Source organism: Martes martes, assembly GCF_963455335.1.
Source record: "Martes martes genome assembly, contig: scaffold_52, whole genome shotgun sequence".
Classification (NCBI taxonomy): Eukaryota; Metazoa; Chordata; class Mammalia; order Carnivora; family Mustelidae; genus Martes; species Martes martes.
Window position 1 is genome coordinate 404637 of NW_027666563.1, and position 20289 is coordinate 424925.

At 39.7% G+C, this 20289-nt stretch overlaps 1 protein-coding gene across 1 annotated transcript in view; it reads right to left on the bottom strand.

Moving 5' to 3' along the window:
- The window catches only part of F13A1 (coagulation factor XIII A chain), a gene marked incomplete at its 5' end in the record, with an annotated part of 166037 nt that overhangs the window by 99209 nt on the left and 46539 nt on the right, over positions 1-20289 (bottom strand). The gene's annotated exons all lie outside the window — the stretch shown is intronic.

Below are 20289 nucleotides of genomic sequence, written 5' to 3' on the forward strand. Positions count from 1 at the left end.
ATAAAAATTTATGAATTCTACCCAACTTAGTTTCTATATTAAATGAAAACCCAACCAAAATTCCACTCATATTTTTTTAGAATTCTGCATGCTGATTTAAAAGTTTATCTGAAAAGACAATGTGAAAAAATAACCCAAAAATAAAATGTTGAAAATAAAGAAAAATGGGGGGAATTTTCCTATGGTAAACTATGGTAAACTAATCCGTCTAATCCTGTATCCATGCCTTTGTCATGTAACTACTCATCCTTCTTTCTAAAGGCAGAACATCCCCCTTTTGACTTTGGGGCTTACTTTGGCTTTTACTGGAGCTTACTGGTGTTAGTCGATGTGATGCAGGCAGGGGTTTGAAATGTGCTTGCACACTTGAGCATATGCTGTTGCATTTCTGCTATCACCATGAGAAAAACATATCCTAGCAAGCCCACTAGCCACAGGAGGATGAGAGACACATGGAACAGAGTATCTCTACAGTGGGGTGGTAAGGAGTGGGGCCTCTCTGGCTATTCTCAATGCAGAGATGGCCAGTCCAGCCCAGTCTACAGTAGCCCAACCACAGACAAGCAGATCCATGAGATAACATGCTTGTTGTTATAGACTAGTGACATTTTCTGGTCCTCTCTTAATAAGCATTACTGTGATTATAGCCAACTAAAAACACTATAATGAAAACTGATATTGACATAGTAATAGATAAATACATGCATAGAGCTAAATGTATATTAAACCTCAGTAGATGAAGTAGGAGGAGGCACTGTTTCAACCTGTACCCTAAAGTGAGCTGATTACCTACCAAAGAACTCCGATCACCCATGAAATCAGCCTGAGATTAGAATTATACATGTCTGGATCTCTACGGGGGCAGAAGATGCCAGTGGGCAGGTAAAGTGGAGTGGGAACGTCGGACTGATATCGGAAGATAAACAAAAGGCAGAGGGAGCCACCAGAAGTGACCCATTAGAAAGTAATACCCCAATACAAGAGTGCCCTGTGACTGGGGACCAGCATTAACTTGGAGTATGGTTGAAAGCACTCAAAAAGAGCAAAGGATCGTGGGGGGAAATTGTGGGAATTGGGGCGGTTAGGGACTGGGGCTTAAGTCTCCGGACCCAGGACAGCCACCCCTGGTGCTGAGCCAGAGAGAGTGCGGCGGAGATACCAGGTCTTGGTCCCTGAGCCACGAGCATGTCTGAGAGTGCATGGGGTCCAACTCCTGTGAGGGGCTGGGAGCCTCGCCAGCCAGCAGAAGCACAGACTTTTTGCAGTCCCCATATGTGCACCATGCTGTGCTATCAGAGCCTGAGTCGCACCCGACACCTTCCCCTGAGAGAGGTGCACGCAGGAGCCAGCCCTGCACTCTCAGACCCGGAAAGACCAGGCACTCCCAGACCAGGCCAGTGGGAAAATCTCTGTGCGGTTGCTGCTTGGAACCTCTCTGGCAGTCTGGAGCTGCCCAGACAGCTGCCGCTGTCGTGGTTTTGGGTACAAGCAGGAGTTCCTGTGTCTCCAGGGACTGCGACTCAGAATGTGCTCTGCCAGCGGCCGAGGGGGAACTTATATGATCTACAGCACCCAGAGGGGAACAGACTGAGGCTTCTCTCTGAGAGGGAGGTCTGGGTGCAGTTTGCTTTCCTCTAAACCTCCAAAAACCATCAAAAGTTGTCAAGGTGAGAGAAAACAAATGAACAAACAAACATAAAAACCTCCAGAGAACAAAAGGCTGAAAAACTGATTTTCTCAGAGCCCACCCCATTGAGGGGGGCAGGAGGACTTAACTCAGGGAACATTGCCTGAAAACCACGTGGCAGGCCCCTCCCCCAGAAAGCCAACGGGGTGGGGGAGAAGACGACAAGAGAACAACCACCACTACTTCATAGATACAATGTTTACTTTTAATTCGTTCCCACTATTCTGGTTCATTTTTTTCTTATATAGGTAATTTTTTAACCTATTTACCATCACAGTGAGATGTCCAGTACATTAAATTCCATAATAACCTTTTAACCTGAACTTTTGATACATATACCCGTGTTTTTCTTTTTCTTTTCTATTTTTTAATTTTTTTAAATTTTATTTTATTTTAGTTTAGGTTTTTTTTTTAATTTTTAAATAGTCATATAGAGTTAAACTTCAAGGTAATCCCCATTCCCCAATCAATGCTACCCCTATAGGTAAACCAATTTTTAATCCCCCTTTATCTAAGGAAAGTTGAGTTCTTTAACAAAGATATCAAGATACATCCAGGGAGAATCAAAATAACCTTCCTTGCCCACACTGAGAATTTATAACCACTCTCCCATCTTTTTCTTCTGCCAGTGTTTCTGTGTATTTGTGTTTGTCCTGATAGTATATAAATCTTATACTTGGGGTTCTTTTTGATGAGGTTTTTGACGAGGTTCTTTTTTTTTAAATTTTGCATATATATATATATATATATATATATATATATATATAATTTCTCTTGTCATATACTTTTATCTGTCTTTTTGTTTGTCTATTTTGTTTGTCTACTTCATAAATCTTTCCTTGAGGCCCATTTGGGCTGAGTCTTCTCTTTTGTCTTTCTTTTTTTTCCTGTCTCTCTCTCTCTCTCTTTTTTCTTTTTTCTCACTTTCTTTTTTCTTTCATTTGGGTGGGGACTCTTGATTGCTCAGAAGCGTTCCAGGGTGCACCCTGGCTGCACCATGGTCAATACATCCAGCTACATCTGTTCACCAAAATGACTAGGAGGAGGAATGCCCAACAGAAGAAAAACTCAGAGGATGGGCCTTCTGCAACAGAGCTAATGGCTATCCACATAGACAATATGTCGGAAAGGGAATTCAGGCTAACAATTATCCAGGCAATAGCTAGGTTGGAGAAAGCCGTGGATGACAAAATGGAATTGATTAGGGCAGAACTGAAAGCCACCAGGGATGACATTCACAATGTTAGGGCAGAACTGAAAGCCACCAGGGATGATGTTCACAATGCTCTCAATGAGTTCCAATCTAATCTAAATTCTCTAAAAGCTAGGGTAACTGAGACAGAAGATAGAATTAGTGATCTGGAGGACAAACAGATAGAGAGAAAGGATCAGGAGGAAGCCTGGAACAAACAGCTTAGAAGCCACAAAAACAGAATCAGGGAAATAAATGATGCCATGAAACGTTCCAACGTCAGAATTATTGGAATCCCTGAAGGGGAAGGAGAAAGAAAGAAGTCTAGAAGATATAGTGGAACAAGTTCTCCATGAAAATTTTCCCAATCTTGCGAATGGAACCAGCATTCATGCACTAGAGGCAGAACGGTCTCCCCCAAGATTATAGATTCTTGAAAGTCCTTGAGACACTTAATAGTAAGAATGAAGAATTATAATTGTAGGCAGGCCCTCTTGAAGGCATCTAGGACAAAGAAGCTCCTTACTTAAGAGGAAAGCCTATCAGAATAACGTCAGACCTGTCCACAGAAACCTGGCAAGCCAGAAAGGACTGGCAAGATATACTCAGGGCACTAAATGAGAAGAACATGCAGCCAAGAATACTTTATCCAGCAAGACTGACATTCAAAATGGATGGAGAGATAAAGAGTTTCCAAGACTGGCAAGGCTTAAAAGAGTATGCGACCACCAAGCCGACACTGCAGGAAATATTAAGGGGAGTTCTATAAAAGAGGAAAAATCCTAAGAATATTATTGAATAGAAATATAGAGACAATCTACAGAAAGAAAGACTTCGAAGGTAACACGATGTCAATAAAAACGTATCTATCAATAATCACTCTCAATGTGAATGGCCTAAAGGTGCCCATCCAAGCCTCCCTCAAAAAAATTGAAAAATCCAGAATACACCAGCTGTCTCTACACCTTAAAGAACTGGAGAATCAACAACAAATTACACCAACCCCACACATAAGAAGGGAAATAATCAAGATTAGAGCAGAGATCAATGAGGTAGAAACTAGAGATACAGTAGAACGTATCAATGAAACTAGAAGCTGGTTTTTTGAAAGAATCAGTAAGATCAATAAACCATTGGCCACACTAATCCAAGAAAAAAGAGAGAAAGCTCAAATTAATAAAACTATGAATGAAAAGGGAGAGATCACAACTAACACCAAGGAAGTAGAAACAATCATCAGAAGTTATTATCAACAGTTATATGCCAATAAGTTAAGCAACCTAGATGAAATGGATGCATTCCTGGAAAACTAAAAACTCCCAGAACTGAACCAGGAAGACATTGACAACCTGAATAGACTGATATCTAGTAATGAGACTGAAGCAGTGATCAAAAACCTCCCAAAAAACAAGAGCCCAGGACCTGACGGATTCCCTGGGGAATTCTACCAAACTTTCAAAGAAGATATAGCACCTATTCTTCTGAAGCTGTTTCAAAAAATTGAAGCAGAAGGAAAACTTCCAGACTCTTTTTATGAAGTCAGCATTACCCTGATCCCCAAACCAGGCAAAGATCCCACCAAAAAGGAGAACTTCAGACCAATATCACTGATGAATATGGATGCTAAGATTCTCAACAAGATCCTAGCAAACAGGATCCAACAGCACATTAAAAAGATTATCCACCATGACCAGGTGGGATTCATCCCTGGGTTACAAGGATGGTTCAACATTTGCAAATCAATCAATGTGATAGAACAAATCAATAAGAGAAGAGAGAAGAACCACATGGTCTTCTCAATTGATGCAGAAAAAGCATTTGACAAAATCCAGCATCCATTCTTGATTAAAATGCTTCAAAGTATAGGGATAGAGGGAACATTCCTGAACTTCATCAATTCTATCTATGAAAGACCCACAGCAAATATCATCCTCAATGGGAAAAAGCTCACAGCCTTCCCGTTGAGATCAGGAACATGACAAGGATGCCCACTCTAACCACTCTTGTTCAATATAGTATTAGAAGTCCTAGCAACAACAATCAGACAACAAAGAGAAATAAAAGGTATCAAAATTGGCAAGGAAGAAGTCAAACTCTCTCTCTTTGCAGATGACATGATACTTTATATGGAAAACCCAAATGACTCCACCCCCAAACTACTAGAACTCATACAGCAATTCAGTAACGTGGCAGGATACAAAGTCAATGTACAGAAATCAGTGGCTTTTTTATACACTAAGAATGAAAATACAGAAAGGGTGGGGCGCTTGGGTGGCTCAGTGGGTTAAATCCTCTGTCTTCGGCTCGGGTCGTGGTCCCAGGGTCCTGGGATCAAGCCCCGCATCGGGCTCTCTGCTCGTTGGGCAGTCTGCTTCCTCCTCTCTCTCTGCCTGCCTCTCTGCCTGCCTCTCTGCCTACTTGTGATCTCTGTCTGTCAAATAAATAAATAAAATCTTAAAAAAAAAAGAAAAAGAAAATACAGAAAGGGAAATTAGAGAATCGATTCCATTTACTGTAGCATCAAGAACCATAAGATACCTGGGAATAAACCTAACCAAAGAGGTAAAGGATCTGTACTCAAGGAAGTACAGAACACTCATGAAAGAAACTGAAGAAGACACAAGAAGATGGAAGACCATTCCATGCTCTTGGATCGGAAGAATAAACATTGTTAAAATGTCTATACTGCCTAGAGCAATCTATACTTTTAATGCCATTCCGATCAAAATTCCACCAGCATTTTTCAAAGAGCTAGAGCAAATAATCCTAAAATTTGTATGGAATCAGAAGAGACCCTGAATTGCTAAGGAAATGTTGAAAAACAAAAACAAAACTGGGGGCATCACGTTACCTGATTTCAAGCTTTACTACAAAGCTGTGATCAACAAGACAGCATGGTACTGGCATAAAAACAGATACATAGACCAGTGGAACAGAGTAGAGAGCCTATATATGGACCCTCAACTCTATGGTCAAATAATCTTTGACAAAGCAGGAAAAAATATATGGTGGAAAAAAGACAGTCTCTTCAATAAATGGTGCTGGGAAAATTGGACAGCTATATGTAGAAGAATGAAACTCGACCATTCTCTTACACCGTACACAAAAATAAACTCGAAATGGATAAAAGACCTCAACATGAGACAGGAATCCATCAGAATCCTAGAGGAGAACATAGGCAGTAACCTCTTCGATATCAGCCACAGCAACTTCTTTCAAGATATGTCTCCAAAGGCGAAGGAAACAAAAGCGAAAATGAATTTTTGGGACTTCATCCAGATCAAAAGCTTCTGCACAGCAAAGGAAACAGTCAACAAAACAAAGAGGCAACACACGAAATGGGAGAAGATATTTGCAAATGACAGTACAGACAAAAGGTTGATATCCAGGATCTATAAAGAACTTCTCGCCTGGGTGGCTCAGTGGGTTAAGCCTCTGCCTTCGGCTCGGGTCATGATCTCAGGGTCCTGGGATCGAGCCCCGCATCAGGCTCTCTGCTCAGCGGGGAGCCTGCTTCCCCCCCTCTCTTTGCCTGCCTCTCTGCCTAGTTGTGATCTCTCTCTCTGTGTGTCAAGTAAATAAATAAAATCTTAAAAAAAAAAAGAACTTCTCAAACTCAACACACACAAAACAGATAATCATATCAAAAAATGGGCAGAAGATGTAAACAGACACTTCTCCAATGAAGACACACAAATGGCTATCAGACACGTGAAAAAATGTTCACCATCACTATAGCCATCAGGGAGATTCAAATTAAAACCACATTGAGATTCCACCTTACACCAGTTAGAATGGCCAAAATTAGCAAGACAGGAAACAATCTGTGTTGGAGAGGATGTGGAGAAAGGGGAACCCTCTTACACTGTTGGTGGGAATGCAAGTTGGTGCAGCCACTTTGGAGAACAGTGTGGAGAATCCTTAAGAAATTAAAAATAGAGATTCCCTATGACCCTGCAATTGCACTACTGGGTGTTTACCCCAAAGATACAGATGTAGTGAAAAGAAGGACCATCTGTACTCCAATGTTCGTAGCAGCAATGGCCACGGTCGCCAAACTGTGGAAAGAACCAAGATGCCCTTCAACGGACGAATGGATAAGGAAGATGTGGTCCATATACACTATGGAGTATTATGCCTCCATCAGAAAGGACGAATACCCAACTTTTGTAGCAACATGGACAGGACTGGAAGAGATTATGCTGAGTGAAATAAGTCAAGCAGAGAGAGTCAAATATCATATGGTTTCACTTATTTGTGGAGCATAACAAATAACATGGAGGACATAGGGAGATGGAAAGGAGAAGGGAGTTGAGGGAAATTGGATGGGGAGGTGAACCATGAGACACTATGGACTCTGAAAAACAATCTGAGGGTTTTGAAGGGGTTGGGAGTGGGAGGCTGAGTGAGCCTGATGGTGGGTATTAAGGAGGGCACATACTGCATGGAGAACTGGGTGTGGTGCAAAAACAATGAATTCTGTTACGCTGAAAAGAAATTAAAAAAAAAAAAAACTTTGGTAGATCATAAAGATGGCATTTAAAATCAACAGGTAATGATATATCTGATCAATAAATGATGTTTTGATGACTGGCTATTCCTGTGGGAAAAAATTTTCCATAAGATCTTTTTCTCCCACTAATACAAAATTTATCAATAGATTTAAAAAGATTCATGTGTGTCTCTTCCTGCCAACCCTTAATTCACCTAAATTGTCCTGGATATGAACAGGTCAAGAAATGCAATGCTCAATAAATATATACAAAATGTTCAACTTCATTAATAATTAGAGATACATGAATTATACCATGAGATGTTAATGTATTACCAAATTTTGTCCATCATGTTAGCAAATATTCAAACAAATGGTAATACCTGGTGTCAATGAAGGCATATGTGCTGTGGCTATATTATAAACTACAGCAACATTTTTTAAAAGATTTTATTTATTTATTTATTTATTTGACAGACAGAGATCACAAGCAGGCAGAGAGGCAGGAAGAGAGAGAGGGGGAAGTGGGCTCCCTGCTGAGCAGTGAGCCCGATACGGGGCTCGATCTCCTGGGTTCATGACCTGAGCCGAAGGCAAAGGCTTAATCCACTGACCCACCCAGGCCCCCACACAGCAGCATTTTTAAAAGAGTAATTTGGCAGTATCTGTACAAATTTAAAATATGAATTGACTTTGACCAAGCAATGCCATTTCTAGATATTCATTCTACAGAAATATGTTTGTTTAACATCTATGTGAAACATTCAATATAACACAGTATACTATAGTGAAAATGGGAGTAAATCAAAATATTTGTAAGCAAAAGACCAAATTGATTATGGTACAACCACACCCAGTAGTCATTAAAAAGAATATGTATGTACTGATATAGAAAACTTTCCAAGATATATTAGGTAAGGAAGTAAAGTATAGAATAACATGTATAAACAATGTCCCCTATGTTTTGAAAAAAAAAAAAAAACTCTATAGAAGTATATATGTAAAATTATAGCAAAGTATCTGGAACAATACAGAAATCAAGAAAGTTAAAGTTAACAATCCAGAAAGTTAAAGTTTTCTAAGGAAGTGAGGATCAGAGGGTAGGTGAGAAGGAAATTTTACTTTTTACCATATGTATAACTACACATGTTATTTGAAAAGGACATTCAATTAATTGAGGGCAATTCAATTAATTGTCAGATAAAAATTAAAACCATTCAAAAATTCATTAAGGGGTACTTGGGCGGCTTAGTTGGTTAAACAACCAACTCCTGGTTTCTAGTTAGGGTTGTGAGATCAAGCCCTGTGATGGGGTCAGTGCTCAGCACGGAGTCTCTTTGACATTCTCCCCCTCTCCCTCCCCACCTCTACCCTACCCCTGCCCATGCATGTGTGCATGCACTCTCTCTCTCAACTAACCAGATAAATAAAATCTTTAAAAAATGCATTAAATGGATGGAAATACACCAAAATGTTTACAGTGTCTGTGATTTGTAGATCTCAGAGTTTCTTTCATGCTTCCATTATTTTTATTCCATAAGGCTTTCATCATTAGATGAGAGTTTTAAGACATTTTTAAAAAGTTTTTTTTAAATGTTGCATTTCAGTGAAGCACCTATTTAATAAGAGGTTATATTCAGCTCTTAAATATCACTTTTTCCTCCTTAGTAGATATCATCATATAACCATGCCTTTTAAATTTCCTTCAGGTCTCCCTGTACCCTTTTCTTCCCGGCACATTGGATTAAACCTTGTTCTCCTAGTGTCCTTTGGATGCTGCAATCACATCCATCCATATGGAGATTATTCTGCAATTTAGTTATTAATTGAAAATGCATGTTTTTAGTATTTACCATGTGCCAGGAAATTTCTGAGTATGGTAAAACAACAACAACAATAAACTCATTGAAACTCCTAATGCCTCTAAGAGGAAGGCATTACCTTTCCCTCATTTTATAGATGAGGAAACTAAGGAAAACATAAGTAAAATATCTTTCTTAAGGCCATAGTGCAAGTAAGAGGTGAAATCAGGACTTTAATCCTAAGCTGTTCCCCAAGTAGACTATGACTCTTGAGTCCAAGGGATCAGGTCTCATATCCCCAGCACACAGGACACAGTGCCCGGGAACATGACGCAATAAATGTCTACTGCAAGATTGAGAGGTGGGGATGGATGTCTGGAGCTTGGAGAGTGAAAGAGGAAGAAAGTGATGGATTTACTATTGGGCTTTAGGTTATTATTGATGGGAACTTACAAATTTAAATGGCAAACTATGAATAAGGAGGAGTTTGAGACCAGGCCACCATTTCCTTCCAGCGGCTGAATTAAAATCTCACTTCACAACCAGCGGGCATAATCATGAATCCACAACAAGCCAAGGAAGTCAAATGGGAAGTCTTGATTTTAATTTTAAATTTATTTATGATTTTAAAAGAAGATTGAGGGTGGAAAGCAGTGCTTTCTTTCCCCTGTTTTTATTCAGATCTGTCACTTTAAAATATAGTTGTCCAAAGCTAAGATTTAAAAAAAAAAAAAGAAATTACATCACCATGGAAACTCCAAAAAACTCCCTATGTTTGATAGACTAACAAAGATAGGAAGACTCAATCATTTGCCTCTGGACACTTTTATTGTTAGTGTTTTGGTGTTTTTGCTTGTTTGTTTGTTTGTTTGTTTTAATTTCTGGTTTGTTTCAGAGGCATATTGAGGTTTTATTAGACTCTGGGGCAAAAACTTGTTCTCTACCTTTGTAAAATGGAGGATGCTACTAAAAGTAAAAACAGTGACAACCCACTGTTCTAGATACTCACCAATTTGAACTGTTGGAAAGTGTGTGTGTGTGTGTGTGTGTGTGTGTGTGTATACAAGTATGGGGATTGAGAGCTATACCTCTTAAATCTATGTGAGTTGGTAGCAGGAGGTAGGTCTAAAGAGCTCATAGAGTTAGAAGCAGCACCAAGGACCTACTGACAACTTCTTGATACTAAGTGACCTCTGGCAAATTAAACTCAAGAGGAAAACAGATTCCACATGGCATCATTGGAGAATATGGCATGATACCTCCATCTGCTTTGCCCACAGCTCTGCCGTCAAAACAGACTTTCAACATGTTTTATAAAGAACTACCTTTCCAAGGTGACTGATAGGAGACAAGTAGTAAAGAAGAGTTATCTCATTTATTTTACTATTCCTCTGGTGGGGATAACGTGGTAGTTTAAACAACAACAACAACAACAACATCGTGGGCTGCGAATTTTGGGATTCACTTATAGGGCTGAGTTTAGCTCCCTTGGAAATTACCACTCACCTCCCCACACACAGAGAAAGTAAGAATTTATGACAAACATGTAAAAAGGAATGCTGAGCCTATTGATTTTAGTAGCTGCATAACTTCTTTGAGAGAAGGATGGCTATTCATCACTGCCTAGGCTGAAATTTTCCTTTTGCTTATTTACATGCTATTTTAAAGTTAAAGTAAGTCCCATTTCCAAAGTCATTAAAGTCAAGCTCCGCAAAGCAAACTCAGGGGTGAAAGAAAACTACAGTGCCAGGAATGTTATCATGTAAATTGTCTCTGAAGAGACCGCCTACCGGCTTAAATCAGAATTTGGTTTTGTTTCTGATCTTTCGGAAGAAATAATAGCTTGGTTCCTTCAAAAAGGCAAAATGTGTCACCTCTTTAGAGAAGGGAGAAATTTTGAGCGAGGGGATTAGGAATAACTTTAACCTGCCTCCCCTTTCTATTACAGCTGAGCATCACTGAAGAAAGAAGGAAGACATGTTGGATGAATGTAATCACTCTTCAAGGGAGTGGCTTCACATGTGAAGCAAATGTGGTTCTAGGTTGGTGCCATCATGGTAGCTTTTCCATCTCAAACTAGATCAGAGGGGGCGGTGAACCCCAGAAGTCTGTGTGTGCTACAGGCGTGTTAAGAATCTCTTCACACCTCTGAGAAATGGGAAATGGTAGAGAACAGAAACAAATGGTATTTCTAGAGTCTGTGCTTTTGTGTTTTTCCTTTGGAAGGGTCCAAAGTCACTGTCTTCCTAAAATGGTTTAATACAGCCAATCTTGAGGTCCACCTTTGCACTCATTAATTCTGGAATGAGATAAATTAAAGAAACACAAGTAAGGAGTTCCTCAACAATTGGGTCCATTTCATTCCTTGCAAACATATTGTATTATGTTACAGCTTAGACCAGCTTGGGAAGTTTATTTGACTTGTGCTAATTTACTAGTTTTGCCGGCTAAGGACTTTTCAGGTACTTAAATATCTTCAGAAGATAGACTATTATTCATAAAGCAGTTCTACAAAGAAAATGTCAGAGATTCTTTACTTAGTATCCTCAAAGAGAGCCTGTGCTCTTGTTGGCATCCTTATTATTTTTTTCTTTTTTGCAAAGAAAACTGTCGTTTGATCTTATAGTTATCAACCTGGTTTTATTTTTTATTTATTTGTTTGTTTGTTTGTTTGTTTTGAACAGCAGGACTTTCAATGTTGTAGAACATCATAGAAGCTTCTCAGCCTGACACCTACTTCTTGATTCTCTTATTACACAAGATGGGATGCCAGTGGTTCTGGTTTTAAAAGTAAAAGAGGGTATCCTGACCGAATCAGAATATCCAAGTTTTAGCCCCAGCTTGTTTCCTAATTTTCTATATGACCTTAAGAAATTTATCTAACACCACAGAGTCTATTTTCTCTCTTGAAATGTGAGGCTCATAATTCTCTCTCTGACCCTCAGAATGATGGTTATCAGTTCAATTCAGCACACAGTTGTTGAACATTAACTTGGTGCCTGGCACAATGCTAGGCTGAATGAGAGAAGAATCCTGCTTCCCAAAATACATAATGCAGAGAGATGCTGGCTTTGAGCATTCTTTGTAGAATATAAACAACTACACATAGAAGGAATTACATACCATATGAATCGGCTGATGAACGTGATTCTGGATTAGACCCTTTCAGCTCTGCTCATTCCAGAGCATCTCAAAAACAGCTTTGGACCTTGATTCTGGGGTCATCTATGTGCCATTGGAAAGAATGTCTACTGTGAGCTCTCTGAGCTCCCTGCTGATTGCAATGCCATACTAAATAATACTTGATTGGTGTGAAAAGGGTGAATGAGCCTCCAGTGTTTCAGACACTTGAAAGAGTGATATAAGCTGTTTTATTAAATAGGAGTTTTGAATAAATAAGGGCTTAAAATTTTCACATAAGCTTTTTTAAAATTTCATAAAAATTCAAGTAACCAACTATCTGATTGTTATTTTAGGCAAATACTATTCTAGGGGCTGGAGAGGGTACAAAGATAAGCCACTGACCCATTTCTCTTCACCCTCTGACTAGGCCAGGTGACCCTCTTATATATTCTTGTTGTGCTGTGACTTATGTTAATACTTTTTACAACTGTAACTCATGTTTATCAGTAATTCATTTGTGAAATCTTTGTGGAAGCTCTGTGAGGGCAAACATTGTTTGTCTTTTTCACTGCTATATTCCCAGTGCCTAATTCAATGCTGACCCTTAGTATTTGTGGATGAATAAGTAGTACTGTCATACTACCCACGAGTACTTATATGTTGTCATCGGGAGAAGGTATACCATCAATATACGTGGATTGATGAATGAATGGCTCTAGTCTGAGGGTATAAATTCTGGCCTGAGCCCCAGGGTCTTCAAAAGAAAGGGATATTGGCCATTGTTACTTGGTGCATTATTCCATTCTGTACTGAAGGGTCTAAAAGACCCTATTAAGTAAATAGCATAGAAATGAATGTCATAAGAAAATACAAGTTGTATTTATTTACTATCTATTAAAGGTATCCAGATATTGGAAACATTGATTTCTTTACATCAAATTTATTTGATTTCCTTGTTTAAAGGAAAATACAAAAGTCATAGTGAATAAAAAGTTAGAAATACCAGATGTCAATTTGGTGTCAAATGCTAAGAGAGAGAAATCTACACACACTATGCCCACAAATTCACTCCCACACATATCATGTAAGTTTTTGACTTTTTTCAAGATGGTAAGGTGTGAGATTGCATTTACAACTTGTCTATGATTGTAGGTGCAGTGAGCCGAAAAAACATTTACTTGGAATTATTAAATCAATGCAGTAAACATTTATTAAACATTAAGTATGTACTAGGTGCTGGGATACAAGGCTGAATGAGGTAAGGGGAAACCAGCAATGGGGGATTTGGGGGAAACAAGTTAGGAGGAGAAAAAAGACCCCCAAATATGATTGATGTCCCACCAAACAGAACAATCAAATACGGACCCAGAGTACTAAGCACAGGTATGGAACATCTAAATCTTTCAGAATACACTATCTGGCACTAATGCTAGACTAACAATCTGGTACACTCTGAATTTAAATAAGGAAATATATTCCATAATCCAGAGATCCTGAGCAGAAAAATAAGAGGAAGTCACGATAAATCCCTAACTCCTTCCTTCTACCTTTGTGGGTACAGTTTTCTCTCTAACACCCAGGAGAAATGCTCTCTCTCTCATGGGATGGATCTGAAGCCTGGTTAGCGCTATTAAATTAAAAAACTGACCAATAATTCTCACTGCTTCTGCCCCTGTCCTCACTGGTGTAGTCTTGCTATTGATCCCCATTAATGATCTAGTGATTAAGGAGGATAAATTGCCTATGAATGCAAAGCAAGCTGAAGGGCTCCCAGGAACCCAGCTGAACATTCTTCTATCAATAAGTACTGTACATGCCTGTATAATTTTCAGCCCAGTGTCCTAAGCCACCTTGGACATCACTTACAGATCAAGTGCGCAGTATTTTCAGCATCTTTCTCATCTCGCTCTGTTTTGTCAACTTCTGATTTCCTCTTTGTTATCTTTTCTACTTGGGCAATGGCTCTCTTTTTACCGCTATCCCATTACCAGACTGTACAACTCTGTGAGTTCCTTGTTATGAATTAGCATAACAGCTGTCAGGCTACAGTGTACTGGGCTGTGTTTGGGGTCCATTACACAGATCTTCTTTTTGAATTTTATGCCTTAATTTCTGGTCTGGGAAAACTACACAGTGCATGAAGTGAGGAGGTGATATCCTTCTCCCATTTCATAAACATTTTCTCAGAGATCTCAGTGAGCATGTTTAGAAAAGATTTTGTTATTTATTTAATTTTAGAGAAAGAATGAGAGAGACAGAGTAGGGGAAGGGGCAGAGGCAGAGGGAAAGAATCTCAAGCAGATTCTGCACTGAGTTCAGAACCTGATGCAGGGCTCAGTCTCACAACCCTGAAATCATGATCTGAGCCGAAATCAAAAGCCAGACACTGAAACGACTGAGCCACCTAGGTGCCCCTCAGTGGGGATTAATATTAGAATTTAAAAGAGTCTTAGCTTAAAAACTGGCACTAGAATTTTTCTGGAGGGAATGGTCTTGGAAAATTGTGTAGTCCCCAAAAGTCTCATTGTTGGAAGAACCCAAACAGCAAAATAAAAAATCTTGCTGAACTGCTCTACATGCAAAAATAAAGACAGTCTTCTCCTAAGAGAGGATGTAAGAGGAGCATGGGAACACGGAGGAATGAAAAGATTCAGAGAAGAGGCAATAAGGTGGGGAGAGACTGGGATTGGGTTTAAGGAGGAGTCGGTGAAATTTTAAGCAAAGTAGAGGAGAACATAGGCAGTAACTTCTTCGATATCAGCCACAGCAACTTCTTTCAAGATATGTCTCCAAAGGCAAGGGAAACACAAGCGAAAATGAACTTTTGGGACTTCATCAAGATCAAAAGCTTCTGCAAAGCAAAGGAAACAGTCAACAAAACAAAGAGGCAACCCACAGAATGGGAGAAGATATTCGCAAATGACAGTACAGACAAAAGGCTGATATCTAGGATCTAGAAAGAACTTCTTAAACTCAACACACACAAAACAGATAATCATATCAAAAAATGGGCAGAAGACATGAACTGACACTTCTCCAATGAAGACACACAAATGGCTATCAGACACGTGAAAAAATGTTCATCATCACTAGCCACCAGGGAAATTCAAATCAAAACTACATTGAGATACCACCTTACACCAGTTAGAATGGCCAAAATTAACAAGACAGGAAACAACATGTGTTGGAGAGGATGTGGAGAAAGGGGAACCCTCTTACACTGTTGGTGGGAATGCAAGTTGGTGCAGCCACTTTGGAGAACAGTGTGGAGATTCCTTAAGAAATTAAAAATAGAGCTTCCCTATGACCCTGCAATTGCACTACTGGGTGTTTACCCCGAAGATACAGATGTAGTGAAAAGAAGGGCCATCTGTACCCCAATGTTCATAGCAGCAATGGCCATGGTCGCCAAACTGTGGAAAGAACCAAGATGCCCTTCAACGGATGAATGGATAAGGAAGATGTGGTCCATATACACTATGGAGTGTTATGCCTTCATCAGAAAGAATGAATACTCAACTTTTGTATCAACATGGACGGGACTGGAAGAGATTATGCTGAGTGAAATAAGTCAAGCAGAGAGAGTCAATTATCATATGGTTTCACTTATTTGTGGAGCATAAGAAATAACACAGAGGACATGGGGAGATGGAGAGGAGAAGGGAGTTGGGGGAAATTGGATGGGGAGACGAACCATGAGAGACTACGGACTCTGAAAAACAATCTGAGGTTTTTGAAGGGGTGGGGAGTGGGAGGTTGGGTGAGCCTGGTGGTGGGTATTATGGAGGGCACATATTGTATGGAATACTGGGTGTGGTGCATAAACAATGAATTCTGGTACACTGAAAAGAAATTAAAAAAAACTAAAATAAATTTAAAATAAAATATTAAACAAGAAAAAAATTTTAAGCAAAGTCTATTCTCCTATGTTTTATCATTTTTTTGTGTGTGATTACCATGTAAACCAGTGGTTCTTTAAGTGTGGTCTCTGACCAGCAGCATTAGCATCTCTTGGAACTGATTAGAAATGCAATTCTCAGGCTCATCAGATCTACTCAGTTTGAGGGTGCTGCCCAGAAACGCTTTCATAGGCCCTCCAGGCCATTCCAATGTGCTCCAAATTTGAGAACTGGAGTCAGCCTTTCCTCCTCTCACCCTCCATGCCAAATTGGAGCCAATGTCTACACACACAGATGTTTTGTGTGACCATTTCTGATGTTTCAGAGACAGCAGGGTTGTCAGCACTGGGAGAAATCAGATTCTGAGAGGTAGAGATGACTATGAAGATATCCTCAAGAAATCTGAGAAAGGTTGGGACACTTAGAGGCCAAGGAATTAGGGGGGCTGTGGTGCTTTTCCCTGAGTTCTGGGGAGCAGGGAGGACCCACTTGCCATGTTCCTGGAATAAGCCCTCTTCCCATCTCCAAAATCTCAGTCCTTTTTTATGAAGCCTCCAACACTCCCATTCTTGCTTCTGGTTCTCAACAGATGACTTTGCATTTCACCTCACTGGGAAAAAGACATCACAGAATGGAAACAACCTTGTCCTCCTTCCACTGAATCTAGAAAAGCTTCATACTTAACCCATCTTCCACATTGCTCTTGTCACAGTGGAGGGTGGACAGCCACACCTATCAAGGGCTCTTCACCTGTTCCCTGAATTCCACTCAGTCAAGGATTTTACTCCCTATGTTGGTTCTTCTCAACCTTGGCTTTAAAAATAACCTGCAGAACTTTTTAAAAACCCTAAAGCCCCAGGGTGCCTGGGTGGCTCAGTCAGTTAGGAGTCTGACTCTAGATTTCAGCTCTGGTCATGATCTCAGGGTGACAACTAGGTGTGGAGCTTGCTTCAGATTCTCTCTCTCCTTCTCCATCTGACCCTTCCCCCAACTCACACTATCTCTCTCTCTAGAAAAACAAAACAAAACAGACAAACCCTAAAGCCCAGACTACACACCAGACCCACCAGAATGTCTGAGACATATGTAGTTAACTGTCTGGGTGATTCTAATGTGTAGCCAAGGCTGTGGACCACTACCCTCTCTCTGGGCAGTAAACACAACTTTTCCTGGTTTGTCTCCATCTCCATAAAATTATGCCTAATCTATTCTGTCTTTAAGAAAATTCTTCTTTGACCTTCATTTCACCATCTCTGTTTTACAGAAAGTCTTTTTGCAGAAGATGGCAATAGCTGTTATCTCCACGTTCTTACTTCCCATTACACTGTAGCCCACACCCATCTCTCTGGCTTCTTTCCCCATCACTGTGGTAAAAAAAATCTTTCCAAGTTCCCCAGTGACTTCCATATTTCCACAGTTTATGGCTATTTTCTTTCCCAGTCCTATTTAACTCATCAGCATCATTCCAAAGAAGCAGTTGCTGTCTTCTTGAATCAATCAATTATCCAGCTCTGTGACACCATGCTTTACTGATTTACTTTACTGATTTACTTTAACTCCTTCTCAGTCTCCTTCTCCTTTGTCTAGACTCTAATTGCTGATGATATTAAATCTGTATTTGTTCTTTCTTTAAACGTCCCTGCTAGCTCCTGATGGTGCCCATATTTACATCCCAAGCTCAGCTATCTCCGTGGAGCTCTAGTTTCACTGATTCAAATGACTACTTGATGTTTTCACTTGAAGATCCCACAGATATCACCAAATTAACATTTCTAAATATAATTCTTAGTTCCACCCCTAGATCTTCTCCTCCACTTCCCCCAGTCTTCCTAGCTCTGAAAACAGCACCACCACAAACCTAATCGGTCAGATACATGCCTGGAGATACATAACCTGGAGTTATTCTTGACTCCTCTCTCTTCTTCACCTCCCATGATCAACCCCTCTTCATTTTCTGTTCTAAATTCAAAGCGATCTCCAATTCATCCCCTCTTCTTCATCTCCACTGCCACCACCATCCATCATCATCTCTGTCCTGGGCCACAGCTTCCAAACTGATCTGCTAGTTTTATTCTCACCTGTCCTTTCAGTGATACCTAGGGGAGGGCCCTCTCTTCCCTTTCTGTAATGTAGCATCAAGTGTTGGGCCATGTTATCTCTACACCAGGCAACTCCTTCTGAACAGGGAAACCTGGAAGCTGCTCACCATGGATACAACCAAGGCAGGGATCAGGTAGTAGAAAGTTATTAAACTATCCACTCCCTGAATGATTCTCCTATAAACTCCATGTCAGGCAACATGGCTAACCCTTTTCACCTCTGGAAAACTGGAAACATAGATTGAAATGCGTGTAGACACATACCCCATGATATGTGATATAATCCTTTTTGGGGATTATACCAAATTTGGGGTAAACCATATCATTTCTAAATACCTTGCAGTGCCAGATAGTTATATGAAATTAGATTATTTTCTTTATGTAATGCAAAGAAAATCAATAATGAATTCCTACTTTATTTATTTTACAAATATGGATTCTTAAAATACAATTTTTTTTACAATAGGCCATGTCCTAAGTACTTCTCCATTTCATTTCTTTGCTAATTCATTCTCTATTAGACCTCCAAATGCTGGTGTCCCTCAGGGCTTAATGCTATATCCTTTTTCCTCTCTGTATTTTCTCCCTAGGTGCAAATGACTCCCATTTTTACAACCCTGATTCTTGTCTCCAGATTCAGAGTGGAATACCTACTAGTCATCTCTGCTTGGGTATCCACAGTTAACTCCAACTTAACATTTTAAAAATCATAGTGTGTCTCTACACCTTCATTCCCTTCAGTCTTTCCCACCTCTGTAAGTAGTGCCACATCCCCTCAGTCACAGAATGCTTTATATCTGGTTGACAAGATTATTGTACACAGGAGGGCACCTTTGAACAGCACATGGCCCCATTAACATCTCCTATTACCATCAGCCTTGGACATCTGTCTCAGAGATAGGATTATCAGGTACAAGATGATGGGGTGGTGAGTGGGGAGGATAGGATTAGCTCAGTGCCATCTGCCAACACTACTGGAACTGATCATTCAAAGTAAAGGTCAGTAGGATCCAGGTTTATATTATATATGAGTAAACAATGTTGTTGTTCACTTATTATCAACAGGTAAGTGCAGCCCAACCCTGATTCAAACGCAGCTCTCATAAGCAATGGTCATTCGAAATCAGCAAAAAAATACAGACTCTTTTTGGAAGATAGTGGAGAGCAATACACAGGAAGTAAGATGATGTGAGACATCTCCCATCCTGTGTCAGCTTTTAATAAGTTTCATTACCTTATTTTTTAAGATTTAAAAGTGCACCCTCTCCTATTAATGCAGCTGCAATGTTTGCTTCTGCTTCTGGAACTGAAAATCAGCTCCATTCCAAGTATGGAAGCAGTGGGCAGATAAAGAAGGGCAGAGATCAGGATGGGGGGAAAGTACTGTGCGTGACTAAGTTTTTAAACTGAATTGAGAGAAATCCTAGGACTTGACTCATTTTATTTGAATATAAGTAGATTAAGCGTCTATAACAGACAGAAAGGGAGAATCAGAATAGCAGTAGAGATTAAGTTGTATTATATTAAACTAAAGTTACATATTTGTACATCCAGAGTTATGGTTTATGAAATTTATACCCACTTGGCATATACACAAATTTATGGGATTCTTTCAACATTCAGGCTTTCTGTTCTTGAATTAGGGAGATAGAGAAGTTTGTTTTACTATGGATAGGATCAACTTTATCCTATTTTTCTGAAGCCAGATTATAGAACCTAACAGTCTTGAAAGCCCATTTTGTTTACAGAGTAATAACATACACAGAAGTGACACCATCAATACCCAGCTCCACAATTAACTAATTGTGCAACTTCAGGCATTCTTCGATTATTTCCTGGAATAAATGTTTACCAGTATTAATTTCACATGCACAGGCTCTGTCCTCATATACATTAAGGACAAATTTCATTTGTTCCCCCTGTCTTTCAACCATGGGAAACAGTGTATATAGAAAAGGTACATATCTTCTAGAATAATTCTGCTAACCCTCCAAA